Below are 25,045 nucleotides of genomic sequence, written 5' to 3'. Positions count from 1 at the left end.
ACGAAAGATAAGTCTGCATTTTGACTACCGGTGTATTTCAATTTCTAAATTTTCCATGTGTAGCAATCATGTCAATTATCACCTCTTTTGGAACCCAATTCATTTGTAACAACCCATCAGAACTTACATCCAACTCTATGCTCCAGGTATTCACAAATGTGATAATACATCTTGCCAAAAGAATACTGCTTGCAGCTGCATAATACACTTAAATGAGATTATTATACAGGAATATGAGATGTTCATTTTGCAAAACGTCAATATAGATTATATTTTATCAAGCTTTTTCACGAAAAGTGAGTGATTCGAATCACTTTCCGATTTTAATTTTTGTCATTGTGAATACCACGATAAGTTATTATCTGATGATATGCCAGTGGAAATGAGGATATGAAGTGGGGGGTCATTGTGTAACTGTTCATGGCAATGAGTTTTACACCCAGTGATAATCTGCACCTACATACATACTTCAGAAACCATCATATGATGCATGGAGGAGGGTGCCTTGTGGACTAGACACAGCGCTCTGCCCCAGCATCTTTGTCAACTCTGGTTTCTCGGAAGAAATCTGCACCCTGGAGGTTTCTGCTCTTTATCGTCGCAGGGTAGACTGTTATGCACCTCGCCAGTACTTAGCTTGTTTGTATTCTATGCAAATTGTAAACATTCTGTTTACAGACTCAATGCTAGCAGGCACCACCAACTACCGCTACCATCGTCCATATGAAGCGTGCACACAGACAGCAGTTCTGCTATCAGGGACTGTCTGTGGGTCACGTGGTCCTCAAGAGTCTGAGGATATTTCACCGTCGCAGTGTACTTAAGGCATAGTGCGAACTCCAATAGCCAGATGCTGATGCAGCTCCTCTCCAGGTCCCCTGCAGTTTCCCATCTCTTCCAGCTTCAGCAGACACTGTGCCACGCTGTAGCGCACCACCACATCACGTCATGATCACTACACAGTGTTACACTGTAGTTCTTCACCAGTGATTATTGCATCAACTTTGTAAAGATGGGCTATTGTCACGACCTACATCAAGTGAAGACAGTCTCTTCGCACTGGCAGATCATATAAATCATGGAAGGTAAATTCTGGGACTATTGTACTTCATGGAAGTTTAAATCTTATGTGATTACGTTAAAATAAACTTATATTGTCAAAACTAACTCCAGAGACATCAATCATTTGCGTGAAAATATTCCACTAGTGACATAAAAGAGATGACGGCGATTGTTAGTTTTGTGTTGTTTTCCACAGCGCCGACTCACAGGTTATTGGAGTCACCTCTGCTTTGTGCATTCTTTAAACTGTAGCCAGTATTCTGCACATTCTGCAGCTGCCCTCCGATGTCTCGGCGCCATCGTTCCCGTTCTACACCATGCAGCACATTACTGCACTCTTCTTGCAGTGGTCTGCCCATCTAGCAAAGGCCTTGTCAGGAAAGCCAACACCACAGCTCACAGCTCCCTCAGCTGTTTCCCTTTCTCCAAAATCGACGAAACAGCGCCAATCGTTCCAGATTTTCGAAAGCACCTCGGAACCATGGTCCGCTTGCCTCATCTAGCTGGAGCATTTTTCGGTATCCTTCGCCGTAACTGAGAACTGTCACAAATGGGCCCCTCAATGGTCTAGCATTGCTCAATACACAGTCCCCAGTGGATCTCTTGCTCTTGCACAACCTCTCATTTTTGGGTCTCCTTTCGTGTCGTATTTGGACCCCTGACTGGATCCTCCACCTGTTCTTTCTCTCTGAACTCGTCATCCACTCAGTCACCCGAGACACCACCGTAGCAGACTTCGCCACCTACTGCAGCTCGGATGAGCCCGGCGCCTACTATTCTGGCACTGTCGGTCCCGGTGCTTCTACTCTGGCCCCGTTGGTTTCTGTGTCTCAGTCTCGCCGTTTGCTGTGCCATTATCTCTGCCGGTTCCTGCGCAACAGACGCAGTTGCCCACGCTTCAGTGCTCGCAACAACCGGCTGCTGCACTACTCCCTCTGGTGCTCCAGCGTCCCTGGCCTGTCCACTGCTAGCCCATCCAGTGCTGTCCTCTCAGACACTGACACGTCACTCTCATCGCCTGTGGCTGGAGCGGCCTCCACGCTTACCACACCAGGGCCACCAGCCCGTCGACCAGTCGTTCTGGCTCTAAGCCCAATGCTGCTCCCATCCTCGTGCGGTCTCGCCTCAGGAATGCAGCCGTTTCAGGCCTCCCCCACAGCAGTGGTGCGCGATGTCTTTCGGTATCCATTGTCTTTCTCCCTCTTCCACTTTTGGTATGTTGTAACGATATTTTAAAGTTTAGTAATAATAATAATTTCCTCATATGTTTCAGACATTTAGGAAGATATAATGTCCATGGAGGACACTTCTGAGTGCTCGCTAGAAATTATGCAACTGTTAGGATACAAGACCAGTGTTTGATAAAAGTTCTTTTAAATTTTTTGATGCTGTTATATTCAACAGCAGGTTGCATCCCATACTTAGGAGCTGGTTTTACACACCAGTTCACTCTCTACAGATAGAGGGCGCTTTTCAGTGCTGTTTATGTTTCACCAATCAGGTTTCATAAAAAATAATTATAAATCCGCAAGAGACTAGTGTGTGGCAAGTTATGACAGTGGACTTTCAGTTCCACATTCGAAAAGTGGTAAGTTGCACAGCTGTTGTAACTAATTTCTTAAGTAATTTTAAGCTTTCTAAACATAAATCATAAATATTTGTAATTTGAGACAAATGGAATGGAAATTTTCTGTAATAGATCTGAAGACGGGCAGCTGGCCCAAGACCACTCATGTGGAAACAAAGAAAATTCTCTGTAGTGACAGATTTGTATAGGTAACTGCAGGCACATGCTGATGAAGAATAAGTCTAGTCTTAATAAATGAATCCCAACCACTGCCAGAAAAATGTAGGTTGCTAAATATTTTAGATGAAATAGAGAGTTTCACATATGTTATGAAACAAAGTGATACTATTTTGAAAGAAATGATCGATCTAAAAACGGAAAAATTTACTAAAAATTACATCAATGTCCTTGCAAATGTTTATTGTCGAAATATATTTCTTTATTTAGATATTCCATTTTACCACAGATATTACAATTATCTATCTATAACTTCTGCTACAGACAACTCGCTATGATCTTTGGATATAAAGCACACCGCCGTTGGCATTTAAATAACATCCAAAACTATAGTTCATTACCACTGGCATATAATAATGCGATAACTTGTAGGTTATCGGAAAACCGTTTTTATTATGAGCTGCGAAAACAGAATACTGAATGTAAATAAATTACATTACATGAAAAATGGTAGTGACTGTGACTAAAATAAAATAATATACGCTGGAGACAAATTTATTTTGAAAGGTACTTTGTCTTTTGTAGTGCAGCTGCTGCAAGCTGCATAACACTACTCATGGTCTTGTAAGCCGAAAATCACTTCACTAAATAAATTAATGCTGTAGGATATCATTGTGCTTTTCATTTCTAGTATTTATAGTAATTAATGAACGTGATACGGTCACTTCAGTCCTTTTAATTGCGTTAAAACTACCGAAGCTTGCGTAACCTAACACGCAACAATTTATGACAAATTCGAGTTATCCAAGTTTTTTGCGTTGGCGCTGTGGAGATATGGGGCTTCACTACAGTATGGACATTTTTTGTCTTTTTTTAAGTGGTTACATATTTCTATTGATTTGAACTCTCGAAAAATAATGATTGTGGCTGCGTTTATTTTTTATGCCTATGGTTACTCCATTACTGTATTACTCTCATAATGGTTTGTGAAAATGTGTGTTAAGAAAAACGCATTTGACGTGGAAGTGCTACGTCATGGCTGAGTTTACTCTGTTAATGAGTTACATGTTGAGAGTTTCAGATGAATTCTGTTTTTCAAGCAATCTTTCTGCTTACTATAACTGAGGAATCTCTCTCATCACACATAGTGAAGGTTCCTCAAACGGTATCCGAAGTTGAAATGAAAAATAGAAAAGACCTAGTAAGTTCAGTGTCCCGACACGACGCCATCTGCAAGGTTTTTGGACTAACACCATGTACAGTGGACACTAAGAGGTGTCAGCTAAGGAGGACACGTGCTGGTACATGCTATGCAGCCGTCGTTTTCTTCATGATCCTGGCAACATCAGCGCTTGTGGTAAACTGGCTGCAAATTTTGAACGTACGAAAGAAGGATTCCTTTAGCTTTGTCTGGCTGATTGATTATGTAGTGACAAACTGTATCCTTACTGTACTACTTTATCGGGACAGCGCTATGCTGGAGTCTCACCTTTTCTCCAGCTCAGTGGTAGGGATCTGCTGCTCTCGCTACGCCTAGCTGCTGTGATGCTGGAACATTTGAAGAACGGTATGAAATGGACATTTACTTTCGTATTTTTCACAATAGGTATTGTACCAACAGCTGTGTCCCGGTATGTGCGGATCGTTCTCCTGGTGAGGGTGACCTGTGACAAACAAACCAACGTCCCAGAGCGGCAGCATAGGTGAGACACCGGCGGGGACCTCCAGCAGTCAGGCACTGGACGCTGACGACCGTCTACTTGATGTGTGCCGAGTACCCCGGAGGTACTTTCGGTCCACGAGATGTTTCCAGTTTCACTTAAGGTGACACCAATGTGTGGTGTTTCTTGGAGTGTAGTTGCCGCAGTCTTATTACAGCAGCATAAAGGGCAGTCATAACGGCTGTTGACGATAGCAGTGGACACACAAGTGCGATGACGACGGCTCCTGTTATAAAATAAATAAAATAAAATAAAATAAAATAAAATATTAATTATTTTTATCTGTCTGATTGGCTCTCCTATGAGTCGTCAGGTTTTGATTATTCGGTATCAGACGCTTGACAATGGCTTTTTCGTAAAGGCAATGTTACTCGTAGTTGACCGTGAAATAAAACTGAAATAATCGGACTTCGTAATTAAATCGTTTCCAAAGACTGCTGCGGTAGGTGCGGACTCATAATCTAAATCTCAATATTACAATAATTTGCCAGCCATGCCAAAACGTCGTACAGAGGTGATTGTCTACTAAACAAAAAATTACACAGTTAGTTAAATCAGATATATTCAATGAATAAGCCTACAGTTCATAATCCTACTTACTTTTATAAATATAAATTCTTTACAGAATCGAGTGCCTAGTATGGTTGCAACTCGCAGTAATTTTCTATATCATGAAATATGGCGGTGTGCTAGACAATAAACTAAAATACGTGCTTCTCGCACCACTTCAACGAGAGCTCTTCCTTTTTTTTTTTAATCAAACATACGACTAACGAAAATGTACTTTTGTTTTATCAGCGACACAGCGCTGCAGTTGTGTGCCATAGGCTTTATTTATTTGTCACTGATTATTTATTTAATTAATATCTCGCGTTTCCGAGGAAACTCACGCTCGGCATGCAAATGTGCCTTTATATTGCCCCCTGAATTGCGAGGCGAAAGGACACACCTGCAGGCGAGCAATTCACCTAAAGGCACAAGAAAATCTAAGTTATCTACAACTATTTACATGACTTACATTATACTGTATATTATACACAAAATTTGAATGACGCGCGTGCGCCGAAAAAGTTCTTATGTTGGCAAAACAGAGTGCGCGCATGCGCAGAAGCGTCTGTGTAACTACGGCACTGCCGTTATTTCGTAAATTTAGATCACGCGGCACAGTATTGCAGTTCATATTGTTCGTGTGCGCGCGCATTTCTTAGTCGTTGCACAAAGAAAATATTCCACCAAGATTACATATGAAGACTACATTCTATGACAGGTAACTTAGTTTTAAAATTACAATATTTGTTATAATACAATACAACTTTAGATTGTTGAATGTTCTTAGTTACATAGCATTGCAATGAAATGCTTCAAAGAAAAATGTCCGTATTTTTCAGGTGCGTTGACCTATACACATGGTGTCGTTATCACAGTTCATATTCATCTGCTGCACAATAATTTTTTTACAGGTTAGTATCGTCGTGGTAAAGTTTTTTTTGATCACAGTAACATCGTTGTATAACAACGTGATTGATACATAAGCATGTCCATTTCCTATTTCCATTATAGTCGTTGTGATGCAGTTCGTTGTGACAAAAAGCATTGTTTATTACAGATCAGACGTGACCCGTCGAGTAATTAGTCCATATGCAGTTCGTTTTCGATATTCCGTGGAAGCTTGGTTGCAGAACCTCGGACGGCACATAGCTGGCGTCGATCCTTGGACAGTCCAGGTAAGCGTGTCCGTCACATTTCGAGAACATTTCATTCCCTGAAGTTCCAACCAAAATTCTTCCACCCGTCGTGTTGTTTTCTGGACAGGCACTTTGTGTCCATTTAATCCAGTTAACATCTTGAAGTTGGGTACTGTAGTAATGTCGCTAGACGATGCACGAATTATGCACTTCACATATTCAGTTTTTTTTTTTTTTTAAATATAGCTCACCTAAATGTTCGTGGTTACTCATCGAAGAAATCGTTCATCGCGTTAACAAAGGTACGATGCATCATGAATGTCATTAACAGTTTCTTTCACATAGGTTTCTGCGTAGTTGCAGACTTAGTAATGTACGTTAATGTCCGTGAATAGTGGTTCACTACGCAATTTTTTTTTTTTTTTTTTTTTTTTAAAAGTTTTTCACATTTTGGCACTCGTTATCGTTCAAATTTTCACACAGTAACAGTTACATCAGTTTAAAAAAACATAAGTAATAATACATACACACGTCACATATTTTCTTAGCATAAACATAATACAGTTGCACATAAACATGTTTACATCATCATTACATAGCTATAGGTTATTACATTGTGTCATATTTGATTACATGAATTGCAGATATTTACATCCTCTTTAGCGGTTTTGCTGGGATATTATCGATGTTTTTTGTGATGTCATCTGAAATTAAGATAGGTTAGACACAACATTCATTACATCAGTAGGCAAGACCAGGCGTTTTCACTACTCAATAAATATTCAAAATAGTAAGAGAGAGAAAATGTTCGATTCCTCGCGTTTTGTGCGTGTGTGTAGTGTGTCTGTGTGGCCTTGACTACTGGTAGATGCTTTTCTTGCTGAGAGATGTGCGTCTAATCTATTTCTCGAAGTAAAAGATCGCTTCACAGATGACGTCTGTCGGTTCGTCAGGTGTCATAGCAAGTCAGTGGTACCTACAGTCACAAATGTTCCGTGAAAAATTTATATATCATTCACTGCTACGTAATCATAAATTTTACTTTAATATTCAGTCTTCTCGGTGGTGCCGCGGCGTTGAAAGAAAAGTTCTTCTGTCTTCAACTGCGTCACTGGAACCGCTGAAATGAAAATTTCTATACTACTTATAATCTATGTTGTAATTTGTTTTAGTTCTTGCCACACAGCAGGTCGTTGAGATAACGGTACGTTATATGTCTTATGGTAGAAGATCTTGTGAGGCTTAACTTCAATCTTGTACACATACGTGTTGATAACACCTAATCGTTTGGTAAAAACTTGTAAATATTTGGATAACACTTCCTGTAGTTTTATACGTTCATGTACACTGAGAGCTGTAGCTTCACTTATCTTATGATCAAGCAATGTTTTCAAGTCCATTAGCTCTGTGTCAGATGAGTGTGTTTGCATGTCTTGAATGTCTTTGTCAAGTACTAACTGAACCTTGTACCCTGTACAGTGTTTGTCATGCTTTAGAGTTCTCCTGTCCAAATCAATAATAATTACCCTGCTTTTATCATTTAAAATACATTTACCTTTGGAGAAGTCTATAATGCAGTCCTTCTCGCTCATAATATCTATTCCTAATATGCAATTAGTCACAAGGTTTTGTACAACCAGGAATGGCCATTGTACGGTTCCATTACCTATTTTAACGTTTACAAAAACTTGCTTCGTAACCCTACATGACTTATTACCTAGTGCAGTAGTTATTTTACAGTTTTGGGCAGGAAACTCAGGCACAGGTTCCAATTCACACATCTTTTTATAAAAATTAAAAGATAAAACGCTCACAGCTGCACCTGTATCTAGGATAATAGTAGTTGGAATCCCACCTACTACACCAGTAGTGGATGCTAAAACAATTTCATTTGTGTTTAAACGACATTGTGTACGGTCTTGTAAAAGTTCATCTGATATATTGTTATTGTGGTTGTATCTTATAAATAAAACAGGTAGTTTTTGTTTAGAATTACTCGGCATATCATTATTCTGTTGTTCAAGTGTGGTGTCAAATAACTGATTAACATTGAAGCCGCCCCCCAAGGATTCTTCAGCCACGACCTGGGGCAAAGTAGTGACTGTTTCTAGTTTGTTGGATTATCATTTGTACTAGGTACTGACACAGATTGAGGTTGTGCATCAGGTGTCATTTCTATTATATTCACATTCGGATATTGCCTATTATGATCTCCAAACTTTTGCGGTTGTTGTTGCTGTTGCGCATTATAACTTACCTGTCGGTCGTAAGGTATGCTCCAATTTTGACCTGGTGGCTGCTGTGGTAAAGCAGAGTTTGAATGAAAGTACTGATCGTTACGAGTCCAACCTTGATGCTGTCTTGGCTCGTAGTTATTATTATTTCTATTTCTGTTTGTGTTTTTGTTATTACCTTTGTATCCGTTGTTACCGTTGCAGTTATTACCGCGGTGCCTTTTGTATGGATTGCCGCATGAAATGTTATTACTGTTGTAACTATTGTTCGTATTGGAATACGCGTGTTGATTTTGATTTCCGTACTGAGACGGCATGTGAGTTTGCTGTTTTTGTTGTACCGCGTATCCAACTGTGGGCGCGCCAGAATTGTGTTGGCAAGCCTGCATGTTTTGCATACCACTAGTGTAAACATTGTGGCTGCTGTTTTGCCGCGCGAAGCGCTGATCTTCAAGTAACATGTCAACCGAATCTAAAGCTGTTAAAAAATAATCTGAATCGTCATCCGGGATATGTAGAAGTTTTTCCTTAATGTTGAAAGGCAATTTGGCCTTCAACGCTCGGAGTATATCACGTGTTGCGACTGGTTCGTCTAAAAAATGTCCCATGTTCAAGTATTTTTCAAAATATCTGCGTAAGTTACCATTTTTACTGTTAAAAGTTTCAGGTTCTAAAATTTGTCTCCTGAGTCGCTCCTGGACGGATTGCGACCAGAATTTGTTCAGAAAGGCACGCTCAAACTCACTGTACGTGGTACATACGTCAGCTTGACTGTATGCCCAGACAGCTGCATCGCCTTGGATGTAACCGACAATATATGAAATCTTTTTCCGGTCACTCCAAGTGCGTGGAAATGCGTTACTAAAAGATTTAAGAAAAATCACCGGATGAATGGTTCGTTTCTCTGGGATAAAAGCCTGAAATTGCCTGTGTTTTATTAAGCTTTCTTCTTCCTTTGCATTATGATATGGATTTGTTCCACTGTAATTACTGTAATGCTCAGCTGGCGAGTAATTACGATAATGTTGCTGTGGTTTACCATGATAATAGCTTGTGTTTGTGGTTGCACGTCGTGGTATGTGTTGTAGTCGTGGTGTGTTTTGTTCTTGTGTGTTTGTGGTGTGCGGTATGTGTGCGTCATACTCGAATGTATATTGGTTTCTGAACTGTACATTTTGACTGATATTTTCGTTACATTCAGACTGTGGTTGATCGGTGAATTGTCTCATGGGTGCAGTGACGGATTGTACTGCGTCACTAATCAGCTGTTTGTTATTAGTGATGTATTCCGCTACGGAGTCGTGCACAATTGTTGGTAAATTTTCACGTATGCATCTATCAAAATGTTTGTCTTTGTTCTCTACCCAATCATGAAATTCTTTATTAATATTTTGAAAATGAGCTGTGGCATCAGATTGTAAGATGTCAGTCAGGTGTTGTTCAACATCGTCAAATTTATTCTGCACGTCAGTAATTCGTTTTTCAAGGTTGTCGTGTACTGAAGGATATGTTTGAATTTGTTCAGTAAGAGCTTCACACGTGACATTAAGGTTTTTTAATTGTTTCTGTAAAAGTGCTACGTCATTTGTAGTCTTTTCTTGTCTCGTATTAAGCTTGGAAAATTTCGTACTGAGTTCAGTCATCTGTTCGGTCAGTGTGGCGTCTATAAGTTCCACACGTTTACACAAAGTGTCATTACATGCCTTGATTGCTATGAGATCAGATTTAATTTCGTCATTTTGTGCCTTTAACTGTTCATTTTGTGTCTTTAAGGTTGCCATGTTTTCCGCGTTCTGCATCCTTAAGGTTGCCATATTTTCTGCGTTTTGTTTCATTAGCATTTGTAACATGTTGGCAATGTTTACTGTTTGCAAGGTCTCTGCCCCCGCCGCGTCATTAGACGTGACGTCATGTATTAACATGGGCTCTGACTGAGACTTTGAAATTTTTGTGGTGGACGGCCTATTGTCAAAATTTCCGTTGACACTTGCGTCAATATTTGATGTATCGTCACTACCGGTTGCTGTCGTAAAGTCATTTTCTAACATTTGTCTCTCGTCCGAGTCGGATTGCGTCTGAATAGTACGTCTTTGCTGTTCCATTTTTGCGTATTGTTTTCTAGTTATTACCATGCCACACGTGATATATGTTTCAAGAAAATATTTGACACTGATTTTAAAATAAAATACAGTTGAGTATGAATCGGTCGTAGCAACAATGGCTGTCTGTTAATTTAAAAATATAAACTGAATTTGAGATTATTGGTAATGGCTGCTGGCCATGTTACATGATATCGTACAGAAGTCGGCCATATTGTACACTCGTGTATTGGTATTGTTGCATACGTTATTGTTTAAGGAAAAATACTGAGAATGGAATTTATCACTGAAACTGTTATGCGGAAAAGAAACACTACAGAATTTTACTGAAAAGCTAATACACTGAATTATACGTCTGGTCAAGCCTGCTAATGCAAAGATGCTGCGTCTTACCTTATTTTGCTGGAAGCTTCTTTGCGTCTTCCCGCAAAATTTTATAATTGGCAAATATCTTCTGATTTTTTTTTATTTCTCATATAGTCAAGTCCAGGACCAGAAGGTTGATTTTTCACATGAAACAAAGAGAACAATGTAACAAATGACAAAATAACGAGTCCGACACGCAGTCGCCAATATAAAATAAATAAAATAAAATAAAATAAAATAAAATATTAATTATTTTTATCTGTCTGATTGGCTCTCCTATGAGTCGTCAGGTTTTGATTATTCGGTATCAGACGCTTGACAATGGCTTTTTCGTAAAGGCAATGTTACTCGTAGTTGACCGTGAAATAAAACTGAAATAATCGGACTTCGTAATTAAATCGTTTCCAAAGACTGCTGCGGTAGGTGCGGACTCATAATCTAAATCTCAATATTACAATAATTTGCCAGCCATGCCAAAACGTCGTACAGAGGTGATTGTCTACTAAACAAAAAATTACACAGTTAGTTAAATCAGATTGGTTGGCTGGTTGGCTCTGAGCACTATGGGACTTAACATGTATGGTCATCAGTCCCCTAGAACGTAGAACTACTTAAACCTAACTAACCTAAGGACAGCACACAACACCCAGCCATCACGAGGCAGAGAAAATCCCTGACCCCGCCGGGAATCGAACCCGGGAACCCGGGCGTGGGAAGCGAGAACGCTACCGCACGACCACGAGATGCGGGCGTTAAATCAGATATATTCAATGAATAAGCCTACAGTTCATAATCCTACTTACTTTTATAAATATAAATTCTTTACAGAATCGAGTGCCTAGTATGGTTGCAACTCGCAGTAATTTTCTATATCATGAAATATGGCGGTGTGCCAGACAATAAACTAAAATACGTGCTTCTCGCACCACTTCAACGAGAGCTCTTCCTTTTTTTTTTAAATCAAACATACGACTAACGAAAATGTACTTTTGTTTTATCAGCGACACAGCGCTGCAGTTGTGTGCCATAGGCTTTATTTATTTGTCACTGATTATTTATTTAATTAATATCTCGCGTTTCCGAGGAAACTCACGCTCGGCATGCAAATGTGCCTTTATACTGTCCTGCTGGGTTCGACTCTCAGCAGCACAGAGACGGTGGAGCTGCGCCGTTTCTCGTAGCTGGTACGAAGACAGAGGACCGCTCATCAGCTATGTGACATCACGCGCTTCGATCTACTGACGTTGGTGACATCCTTCGCCCCTCACCGCAACTTGTACCGTGATTCTGTTGACTTTCTGGGCAGTGTTCTGAGAAAGCACTTCTGTTAAAAATTATAGTAGGGCTATTGCTTAACATGGGTTTTTCTGTACTCACTATTGTGCTGCTATGACTTCAAGTTTGTAGAACACATTTCCAGTTATATTAATTTGTATTTAAGCACAGGTCACTATTTAATGTCTCTAATATACTAACGATTCTGCTGTGAGGGCATATTAATCTTCTGGACATGTCTCCTTACTTAATATTGCACAGCATACCTAAGGGGTACGAAGACAGATGTGTTCGAGTCTTTTGCGCAGCACACCCAGGAGCCGTGGGGTTAGCTTTACTTGAGGCTCGCTTGTTTTAGAAACCATATGAAGCCAATTCAAATTGTGGGACTCACTTTACTACGTTAAACTGTGCGCTACTAGTAATCATAAATGGAAAGACTAAAGTGATTTTCTTTTAAATTACAGTGATAGTTGCACGCTTTTGGTATTACCTTGAACCACAAGAGAAATTAATCCACTGAAATGAAAGAGACATGAACAGGAACAGCAATCAGGATGTTTATGATGTGGACAGAGCGGTGTCAGAGTCGCTGGGGAGGACGTGTTTGCCAGAAGGTCACCAGAGGGGGCGAAAATCGACTCTGAGTTACGGGAACCGTCAGCGGTGCGCCGATCCATTGGAGCAACAGAAGGTGGGCAAACACACACACACACACACACACACACACACACACATACACACAGCAGCCGAAGTGAGCTTTCCCACAGGCTGTCTTCTATACGACGACCACTCAACGTACGAAATACTGTAACACGAAATACCTACTTCTACGACAATTAGATCTGTATTAGTCTCGAAAGTATAGATGAATGCCATTTGATTCGTTTGATATGGGAATGCAGCACCACCAATTTAAAAAAACTGACCAAACAGATTTTCTTCGCTCTGGAGCCTCACGTTACAGACCGTAAATGCTTCACAGAACGGCACTTCTGTTCAGTATTTTATTTTCTGCTGTTCGCCAGTTTCGACCATACTGTGATATTCACGCTGTCGTCGGACATATCAAAGAAGCTTTTAAAACATGGACATTCTCAGATAATAAGTTAAAGATTTCTACCAAAAAACTGAAAGCGAAATTACATGATGAAATGATTAGTGATTTATTATTTCGTCATTATAAGTAAAAACCGTTGTAGCAGACGTTTGGTTCGTTATTTACAAAGTTGACAAAATCGGGAGCCGTGTCGAGCTGCCTGTACTCCATGTAATTACGTAGTAAACCCGTTGTATTAGTAAGTGTATACCCAACACTTGCAATAAATTTCAGTCTGTTCATAAATCACTTCGAAACGGGGAAGTAAGAATTTACTGCATTCCGTAACATTATTATTCTACATAGTCTATATTTTAAGCTTTCCAATCAGGTTAGCGTTTGTCCAAAAACAGCCATTGATAATCGCTTTAGGGACAGGTCTAATAAACAAGACGTATACTACAAAACCAACAGTCAATGGCCCCTCAGGGCTGCAGTTCCTTCTGTTAAATGAGATTACCTATCAGGATACAAAATCTTATTTCAAAAGGATAGCCAGTCACGCAAAATTACGTTATTTCAGAAACTCCTCAGAGGAATCAGCTGGAAGGTGTATGCACGAATGACAAATATGGTACTTTTACTGATAAAATTATTAATTTTTTTTAAAATCATGTTTCCGCAAAAGTAATCCAGATTAGTGCAAAGTCTACAAAAATCCACAGATTTCTCAGGGAATAAAGGTATCTTGCAAAACAAAAAGAAAACAATATTTCTCAGTCAGAAACGGGTCTACAAGTTATTGAGAAGATAGTAATACAGAAAATTACACAAAGGTATTATGAGAAATACATGGAGACATAAGATAGCATAATGAAGGCAGTATTCCACACAGTGAAGGAGAAAACTGGTAGAGTTACAAATGAAGAACACTGATACTATAAAGATGGAACATTGGACGATGCATGCAGTGTTCAAAACATTGTAACAAGCATTTCATCACTGTTACTGAGCCGATGGTGTTGTCGAGTCCAGTAGTGCTAACATGGAATGTCTTAGACCGTCACTACAAATAGCTCGTGTAGTATGAACATGATCCTGACCATGAAAGCTGAAATAATATCCGTGACAAAAGCCTTAAAAAAAATATCTACCTGATATGGTAAAATAACTTCAAAGTTATCTAAAGAGTGTTTATCTGAGTTTAGTAGCATACGAAGCCATACCTGTAGTCAGACAGTTATCAGTGAAATGTTCCTAATTTGTTGAAATATACTGAAGCTAAGCCTTTGTATAAGAAATGATTAAATGGTTCTTAAACAATTGACACAGATAAAATATTGGTTGGTTGGTTGGTTTTGGGGAAGGAGACCAGACAGCGTGGTCATCGGTCTCATCGGGTTAGGGAAGGATGGGGAAGGAAGTCGGCCGTACCCTTTCAGAGGAACCATCCCGGCATTTGCCTGGAGTGATTTAGGGAAATCACGGAAAACCTAAATCAGAGTGGCCGGACGCGGGATTGAACCGTCATCTTCCCGAATGCGAGTCCAGTGTCTAACCACGGTGCCACCTCGCTCGGTAGATAAAATATTCTCAAAGTCACTGTCAGGGTATCGACTGCATTGTGGTACTATGAGTTCTATTTATGCATACAGTGGGAATGTACACAACTCATTTTATATATATATATATATATATATATATATATATATATATATATATCAACGGCATTTTATTGTTAAATGACTATACTTTATGTTAAATAGAACATTATGGCGTAACAGGAAATGCTGCAAAGTGGTTCAAACCGTATCCCTCTGAATAGAAACATGGGGTGTCAATGATAAAGTGTCCTTTTTTAAGCTATCATGCATCACCAACCGAGAACTATTTACATGTAGAGTCCCACAAGATTCGATTACGACCCTTAGTTTTCCTAGTGGACATTAATGACCTCTCATCAGTAACAGATGATATGACCATTGCAATAAACAGAAAATAAATATAATTTACAAAGATCGGTTAACGAAAGTAACGAGGACATTAATAAAGTACTTCTAGGCTATTTTTTTATCATGAAACTTTGAAAAAACGCTTTGTGTTGATTTTGGAATTTGCAAAATGTTCCACCACAGTATACCCCTAAAAGACGACGAAAGACAGACGTCAGTGTTTGGTGGTGTGAAATTATAGGCATAACAAGTTCCTCTGGGTGGAGTGTACCACATTAACACTGTTATTGGTGGCTAATTTCTTCTGCTATTTTTCTTGGTAAAATGGAGAGCTGTGCATGTATTATTTATAACTAATATCTCCAGTGCAGTGATGTGATCAATGTAAATAAATGTTGAAATCTGATTTTTGTCTTGGATGATGTGTGGTGACAACGACCTAAGAATTGTCGTATACACCCTTCAGTACTATATACTTACAGGTTTTGTGAGAGTTTTTTTTATTATCCTTTAAATCAAAATATGTTTAGGTGTCTTCGATTTAATCCACATGCACGATGACTGTATCGATTTGGATATGTGGAAAGGTTATTAACTTTTCTTCATTGTAAATGTGTACTGTGCATTCTTGTTTCCCAGAGACAATCTATATCCTTGAGGATAGCCTGGATAGGGATCTGGGAATGAAAAGTACACCTAATGCTATCTAACGTATAGATTCAAGAAGGATGAATATTAAAGAATCCCTGTAAGAGTACAAAATAAGAGAGTACATCGACTGCCACTTGTGAGGTATCTGGAACAAGACAGTACAAGGATGAGAAGTTGTCAGTTGCTCTCTGATGTAATGATTGGCCACTCCACTTGGTGGCCACAGCTTTAATAAAATGTGTCATTGTTTCACAGATATCGAGTAATAAGATGTATCTTGAAGTACTGTGAGAAATCCTCATAGTAAATTAACAGTCATTACCTTGCCTCAGAACTCTTTCACATAAAAATACTATTCAATGTTTTAGCCATTCTATGAACTTCGCGGATGTAACTGGCCATTTTGATGAACATTTGACAGCTGACAGGAAAGCAATGGTCAAATTCAGACCAGTGTCCTAACCACACTTTCATGAGTAGATTTGTACAATTTTTATCAGATCATAGTGTCGCACAAAACTAGCCCTTAATTTTCCTAACAATTTTGTTGTCAGCTTATAACCTTTTATTATTAATCTTAGTAGGAATGCTACTGCGAAAATACAAATAGAGAATTTTGGTTTAGCGCGTTAAACAGACTTCTCCAAATTTTCGAAATTCATTAAGGTTCATATGTCGGTAAACTGTCACTTTCAGTCGAAATGATCAAACATAAGATTGTGTACAGCTGAAAGTTGAATCTTATCATTCAAGTGATATTCTTCCTGTACTCATTAGACCATTTCACTATCATGCAAAACAGTGGAACAAGCACTACATAATATCCGAACTTATGAAAGTTTATCACCCTCAAAATGTAAAATGATATTAAAAAGGGAAGTTTCTACCTACGCAATTAACTTTGAGACTGGCGAGGTTATTTTGAAAAATACCATTCTTTATTTATAATATTACTTGAAAATACAGGTCTTCGGTTGCACAGGTAAAAAATTTTTCAACTTTACCTAGGTTTCAATTGCTCTAAGGCAGCCTTCATCAGAAGTAAAAAAATTTTACATTACCTATAACAGAGTTTTGGAATAATATAAAAAAATCATTAAATTAAACATATGATATAAAATTACATCATAGCTAACTGCTACGGTACAGTAGACAAAGAAAGCATACTTACACATAGTAAATAGTTATGAAATGGTTTAGAGCAACAGTGCTCACGTTAAAGATAAAAATATATTTGTACATCATAAAATTTTCCTAGGAATGCACAACTTGATTAAGACGCGCCGCTAAGGGTCGCGTGTGCTGGCGGCACTGTAAGCAGCATCAGACTGACAGGCGCGCGCGCCGTCGATGTTAGCAAGTTGGCACCTTGTATCGCGCCATCTAGTATTGAATGCATTTAATTTACAGTGACAACAGCTGTCAGAAGCATTGGAACAGGAGTGCACGTAATGTGCTGATTACATCATGTCAGATACTATGTATCAGATCGAAAGTTGAACAAAATATTATACTGTAAAACAGGGAGAGAGAGAACAATATTTAAGGCTACAGTACGGGAAGCATAATAGCAATATTCCGCGTTAAGTGATTTTAAGCAAGGGCTTTACACCATCAAAGAAATTTTTATCACGTAATTGTAATTGCTCATTGAGGATTAAATGGTCGTTACGGGAAAAATGTTTGAAAATTTCCAACTGTTCAACAATATCAAGTCTGAAGCCTTTATTTTCCGTATGTAAGATACTAATATCATGAACATCTTTAGGATTGTGTCCTGTGATAAGAAGGTGGTCAGCGAATGACGAATTATGTACGTTCGTACCTTTTTTCCCTAATAGTTGCTCTTTATATCTAATCGAAAAAGCTCGTCCAGTCTGTCCTATAGAATAAGCTGAGCAAGTGTCACAGGTGATTTTATAAACGCCTGTGTTTCGCAGAGGCGACCGTCTTGGTTTTAAATTATGGATAAGATTATTTTTGAGAATGATGTTGGTAGAGAAAACTACGCTGCAGCCATATTTATTGTTAAGGAGACGTTGCAATCTGTAGGTTAGTGGCCCTACATACGGTAAAGAGAAGTATTTCTTCAAATCGCTAGGCTCGTCAATAGTGGTCCCAAGCGGGGTAATTCTGTTATTGGCTTTCTGTCTGAAGACATCATCTACTATATTTGGTTCGTAACTGTTATTAACTGGAATGGTTTTAATTAGATTCAATTCGGTTTTTAAATTTTCAGAGGACAGAGGGGTGGAGATTGCTCTATCAACAGCAGAGTGAAAAAATGCTTTTTTGTGAGACCGTGGGTGTGTGGAACAGGCTTTCTTTGACTGCTGTACCGTAGCAGTTAGCTATGATGTAATTTTATTACATATGTTTAATTTAATAATTTTTATATTATTCCAAAACTCTGTTACAGGTAAGGCAAAAATTTTTTACTCCTGATGAAGGCTGTCTTAGAGCAGTTGAAACCTAGGTAAAGTTGAAAAATTTTTTTACTTGTGCAACCGAAGAGCTGTCTTTTCAAGTAATATTATAAATTTCGTCTACGGTTGCTGCATTATCGGCCACGTTCAAAGTTGTACCATTCATTATTTTATCAGTTCACTACAATCATCATAAAGCCTACCCTTTGCGTCTGTAATTCATAAGAAGTAAAATTTGGCCTCTGGACCTCTACGCATTACTCACAAATTCCAACGGATCACCAATAACCCTCACTGAAGATATTTCCCCAGAAATTTTTTCTAGAAATTGTTACACTTGTAGTTAAGTAACAATGTATCTAAGAAATCATTAAATGCTTTCGTTCTCGAATTAATTAGTTCAGTTAGCTTAGAACGAAAAGTGGAAGAGGCGTGTTCCTTGCACCGTCGGACAGGTGAAGGGAGACTGGTTTTATCCTCTCTTGACGAGTTGTTATTGTTGTTTATTTTTCGGAATGGTCTACATTAATGCAAGATTATTTTAACTATAGTAAGAGCTAACAACATGGAAAAAAGAATGAAAGACACTTTTAAATGTTTACACAGAAGCTGCTCTTTATTTATTGGCTAACTAGTTTTGGGTTTCACCCATTCTCACAAGCTATGCGTTTTGTCTCTAGGATATGTTATCATACTTAAGAGTAGCTCAGAGCTTCATTATTCAGGATGATCTTGTCCACGTGATAACAATAATTTATGTATAACAGGAATATGTTCTCACTGCAGTACACTGTGTGTCACATAGGCTTATTTGTCAGTACGAAATGGCAACATATTCTCTATTTTATATTAAACGAGGTAGTCATGTGGATCACATCTTGCAGAATAATAAATATCTGAGCTGCATATAAGTATCATGACATCAGTACAGCTGCACACAACAAGCATTCCCCACGTACAAAATACATGGCTTGTGAAAATGGGCAAAATCCGAAACTAGTTATTCAATAAATAATTAGCAGCTTGGGTGCAAACAGTTAAAAATTTTTTCCCTTGAACATTCGAGAGCTGCAAGACGTGATGTACTGAAAACCATTAATATGAAAAAAAATATATATATTTTCCATCATCTCTGTTTGCAGGGAAGGTATATAGCATACAGTGTTTTTCGGGGACATATGGTGTTTGAGAACAAAGATGTGCGAAAACGACAAGACACGGAGAAGAAAGATACACATCGCTACAAGTTTGTAACTCACGCTACAGGTTCTCTGTGCGGGTGCGGCTCGTGACGCGACACATGTCTGTACGTGTGAGCAGTTCATTCTGACGAATTGTCCAGGAAAGTGTGATCGCAAACCGTTTAGCAAATACGTTCATTAGGGTGCCAATCTGCAGGCAGCAACTGAAGCCATGCAACAATGTGGAGCAGAGCGTTTACAACGAAACTTAAGAGAGCGCATCCTTGAGGCGGAATCTCTAATTTTAAGAATTCTGCAAACCATTAGTAGGCTTCTCTTCAACAATTGGTCATTAATACGTAACAACGACATGGGGCAAATGCTCACTGGTTCTATGATAACCTATCATGGAACACAAACGTCTCAACGATAGCGAACTGCTTAAGAAACCAAACGTTTCCTTTATATTTCAACCACAGAAACTCAATGGTAGATATCAGTTTCACAGCAAAAATTTCCAAAAATGGTTCAAATTTCTCTGAGCACTATGGGACTTAACATCAGAGGTCATCAGTCCCCTAGAACTTAGAACTACGTAAACCTAACTAACCTAAGGACATTACACACATCCATGCCCGAGGAAGGATTCGAAGTTGCGATCGTAGTGGCAGCGCGGTTCCAGACTAAAGCGCTTAGAACCGCTCGGCAACAACGGCCGGCAAATATTTCCAAATAATATTGGTGTTGTTGTCTTCAGTCATGAGACTGGTTTGATGCAGCTCTCCATGCTACTCTATCCTGTGCAAGCTTCTTCATCTCCCAGTACCTACTGCAACCTACATCCTTCTCAATCTGCTTAGTGTATTCATCTCTTGGTCTCCCTCTACGATTTTTACCCTCCACGCTGCCCTCCATTCCTAAATTTGTGATCCCTTGATGCCTCAGAACATGTCCTACCAACCGATCCCTTCTTCTTGTCAAGTTGTGCCACAAACTCCTCTTCTACCAAATTCTATTCAATACCTCCTCATTAGTTACGTGCTCTACCCATCAAATCTTCAGCATTCTTCTATAGCACCACATTTCAAAAGCTTCTATTCTCTTCTTGTCCAAACTATTTATCGTCCATGCTTGACTTCCAAACATGGCTACACTCCATACAAATACTTTCAGAAACGACTTCCCGACACTTAAATATGTACTCGATGTTAACAAATTTCTCATCTTCAGAAACGCTTTCCTTGCCATTGCCAGTCTACACTTTATATACTATCTACTTCGACCATCAACAGTTATTTTGCTCCCCAAATAGCAAAACTCCTTTACTACTTTAAGTGTCTCATTTCCTAATCGAATTCCCTAAGCATCACCCGACTTAATTCGACTGCATTCCATTATCCTCATTTTACTTTTGTTGATGTTTATCTTAAATCCTCTTTTCAGGACACTGTCCATTCCGATCAACTGCTCTTCCAAGCCCTTTGCTGTCTCTGACAGAATTACAATGTCATCGGCGAACCTCAACATTTTTATTTCTTCTCCATGGATTTTAATACCTACTCCGAACTTTTCTTTTGTTTCCTTTACTGCTTGCTCAATATACAGATTGAATAACATTGGGGACAACCTAGAACCCTGTCTCACTCCCTTCCCAACCACTGCTTCCATTTCATACCCCTCGATCCTTCTAACTGCCATCTGGTTTCTGTACAAATTGTAAATCGCCTTTGGCTCCCTGTATTTTACCCCTGCCACCTTCCGAATTTGAAAGAGAGTAATCCAGTCAACATTGTCAAAAACTTTCTCTAAGTCTCCAAATGCTAGAAAAGTAGGTTTGTCTTTCCTTAATCTATTTTCTAAGATAAGTCGTAGGGTCAATATTGCCTGACGTGTTCCAACATTTCTGCGGAATCCAAACTGATCTTCCCCGAGGTCCGCTTCTACCAGTTTTTCAATTCGTCTGTAAAGAATTCGCGTTGGTATGTTGCAGGAGTGACTTATTAAACTGATATTTCGATAATTTTCATATTTGTCAACACCTGCTTTCTTTGGGATTGGAATTATTATATTCTTCTTGAAGTCTGAGGGTATTTCACCTGTGTGATACATCTTGCTCACCAGATGGTGGAGTTTTGTCAGGACTGGCTCTCCCAAGGCCGTCAGTAGTTCCAATGGAATGTTGTCTACTCCCGGGGTCTTGTTTCGACTCAGGTCTTTCAGTGCTCTGTCAAACTCTTCACGCAGTATCGTGTCTCCCACTTCATCTTCATCCACATCCTCTTCCATTTCTATAATATTGTCCTCAAGTACATCACCCTTGTATAGACCCTCTGTATACTGCTTCCACCTTTCTGCTTTCCCTTCTTTGCTTAGAACTGGGTTTCCATCTGAGCTATTGATATTCATACAAGTGGCTCTCTTTTTTCCAAAGGTCTCTTTAATTTTCCTGTAGGCAGTATCTATCTTACCCCTAGTGAGATAAGCCTCTACATCCTTACATTTGTCCTCTAGCCATCCCTGCTTAGCCATTTTGCACTTCCTGTCAATCTCATTTTTGAGACGTTTGTGTTGCTTTTTGCCTGCTTTAATTACGGAATTTTATATTATCTCCTTTCATCAATTAAATTCAATATTTCTTCTGTTACCCAAGGATTTCTACTTGTCCTTGTCTTTTTACCTACTTGATCCTCTGCCGCCTTCACTACTTCATCCCTCAGAGCTACCCATTCTTCTTCTACTGTATTTATTTCCCCCATTCCTGTCAATTGTTCTCTTATCCTCTCACTGAAACTCTGTACAACCTTTGGTTTAGTCAGCTTATCCTGGTCCCATCTCCTTAAATTCCCACCTTCTTGCAGTTTCTTCCAAATAAAATGCCGATAAGTTACGCGCATGTCGACGTCGCCGTCGCCGTTCGGGAACATGGCAGAGGGGCCATGACTCAGTTCCTATACCGCCTGAACAGCTTCCATGAAACCGTACAGTTGACGACAGAGCTAGAACGTAAGGGATGTCTTCCAGTTTTGGACATTCTAATAAGATGAAATGAAGACGGCACGCTAGGATATGCAATCTATAAAATGGACTCGCTTAGATATGTACTTGCAAAAAAAAAAAAAAAAAAGAAAAAAGGAGAGAGAGAGAGAGAGAGAAGCGCAGACTGACGTGCATCGAAAAAAGCGAATGATACAGCCATCAGGAAATAAGATGTACAGAAAGATGAACAGAGCCTCACCTAAGCCAGAACTGCAAGAATATTTCTAAAGAGATAACATCAGAGTCACCTTCCGATCACTACGAAAAACGAATAATGTATTTGGTTCGGGTATATATGACATTCCTTGCGAGTGTGGCTCCCAATAGATCCGGCAAATATAGCACAGCATCCCGCAACGCTGGATGGAACACATTAGATACGTACATTTTGGAAATTAAGACAAATCAGCACTGGCGAAACACAGCCTCAACGAGGGGCATATGTTAAAATTTGAGAAAGCGAATTTTATGTGCCGAGCGAGTGGATTTTGGGACAGTATAATCAAAGAATTTAGTGAGATAAGGCTCCATGATAATCTCGTAAGCAGAGATGACAGCTATCACCTGAGTTCGGCAAGAGATCCTGTTCTAGCACCTTTACGCCAAGCGTGCACTCAGCAGTTGACTCCTTGCGAATCTGGGCACTGAATGCACCGAGAGTCGAACAGAGGGCCACAACCCCCACCACACGCCGCGCCTGGGGAGAGTCGGCCACCGTTCAGGTATACACAGGGTGAAATGGCTGTTAAGTGCCGATATTTGTACTGTTGACTGAGGACGGCGCGGCGATCGACATTACAACAGTATTATAGCTGTTACAACACATATGTTTGTATGTTGCTTGGTATCTCCAAGTAGGTGTGGCAAGGGTGAGCCGTTGATGCTTATACTCCCCTGGGCAAATGGTCAGGGATTGAAGTGTGAACACGTGCACGGAAAACGGTTAGTCTAAAACGAAAAGCGTTGTCTGCTTAGTGTTGTACTCACGACTGTGCAGAAAACATTATGTCGAAAATTCGTGACATGTTTGCGAGAAGACAGTTCGACGCAGAGAAACAACCAAAACAGTGATAAGCGTAAATATTTAGGTACCACATACAAAAATATCTGCACCTAAGGGCGTTAGATTTTCTATATGGGTCACCCACACAACCTCGAGATTTCGCTAGAAGATGATGGAAGTGGCATTCACCGAAACGTCGCGGAATTTCGACGGAGCCACACAGATAGAAACTGGAGCATACTTTATCAGTGCCAGTAACGTACACGCAAGAGCATGGCACATTTAGAAGGTCAAGAGAGAAAAAGGGCAAGTAAGTATTTTTATTTTCAGACAAATCTTTGACATCAAAATGTTATTCTGTAATATAAAGATATTTACTAAATACACAGGAAAGTTAAAATTGTTTTGAATCTGCCAAAAAACTGTAAAAAAAATGTGACTTTAAAATAGGTCGGCATCAACGAGATGTTAAATTTCTCACTACAGCTATGAAATTCAGTGTGATGCAGTACCTGTGGTGTAGCAATGGGGGAGGGTGCTGTAGAGCGTTAGCATGTAGTGTGCTTCCTGGGTTCTGGATCTGAAAAATTACGTGTCAGAAGAGCAATCCATACTAAGTAAACTACTTCATTTCCATTACAAGTAATTTTACTTTACAAATGAGTTACTGCTTGATTTACTCTGCTAAACATTTAATGTAACAATACTCATATCCCCAATATAATGTGGTAGCATTTTAAACTGCTTACATATGTCAGTAATTGTATTAAACGTTGCTAATCGATTTTTGTTACCATTGGAGGCCTTTGGATAGACACATTGCAACTATGGCCAAGAGACCTTTTGCTGTTTTGTAATAAGGATGGGTACAAAAATGAATACATTTTACACTGTATCTTAATACATTACATGTTATATGAGAATTTTCACATGTAATGTATGTTGTATTTTAGAGCTAATACAGGGTGATTCAAAAAGAATACCACAACTTTAGGAATTTAAAACTCTGCAACGACAAAAGGCAGAGCTAAGCACTATTTGTCGGCGAATTAAGGGAGCTATAAAGTTTCATTTAGTTGTACATTTGTTCGCTTTAGGCGCTGTTGACTAGGCGTCAGCGTCAGTTGACGCTAAGATGGCGACCGCTCAACAGAAAGCTTTTTATGTTATTGAGTACGGCAGAAGTGAATCGACGACAGTTGTTCAGCGTGCATTTCGAACGAAGTATGGTGTTAAACCTCCTGATAGGTGGTGTGTTAAACGTTGGTATAAACAGTTTACAGAGAATGGGTGTTTGTGCAAAGGGAAAAGTTCTGGACGGCCGAGAACGAGTGATGAAAATGTAGCACGCGTCCAGCAAGCATTTGTTCGCAGCCCAGGAAAATCGACTCGCAGAGCTAGCAGAGAGCTGCAAATTCCACAATCAACTGTATGGAGAGTCCTACGAAAAAGGTTAGTTATGAAACCTTATCGTCTGAAATTGGTTCAAGCACTGTCTGCAGCTGATAAGATTAAAAGAATCGATTTCTGTGATTTTACCCTTGCTCAAATGGAAACAGATGAGTCTTTCG

The sequence above is a fragment of the Schistocerca serialis genome, unplaced genomic scaffold, assembly GCF_023864345.2.
Source record: "Schistocerca serialis cubense isolate TAMUIC-IGC-003099 unplaced genomic scaffold, iqSchSeri2.2 HiC_scaffold_1362, whole genome shotgun sequence".
In the NCBI taxonomy this organism is placed as follows: Eukaryota; Metazoa; Arthropoda; class Insecta; order Orthoptera; family Acrididae; genus Schistocerca; species Schistocerca serialis.
This window is presented reverse-complemented; position numbering follows the sequence as displayed.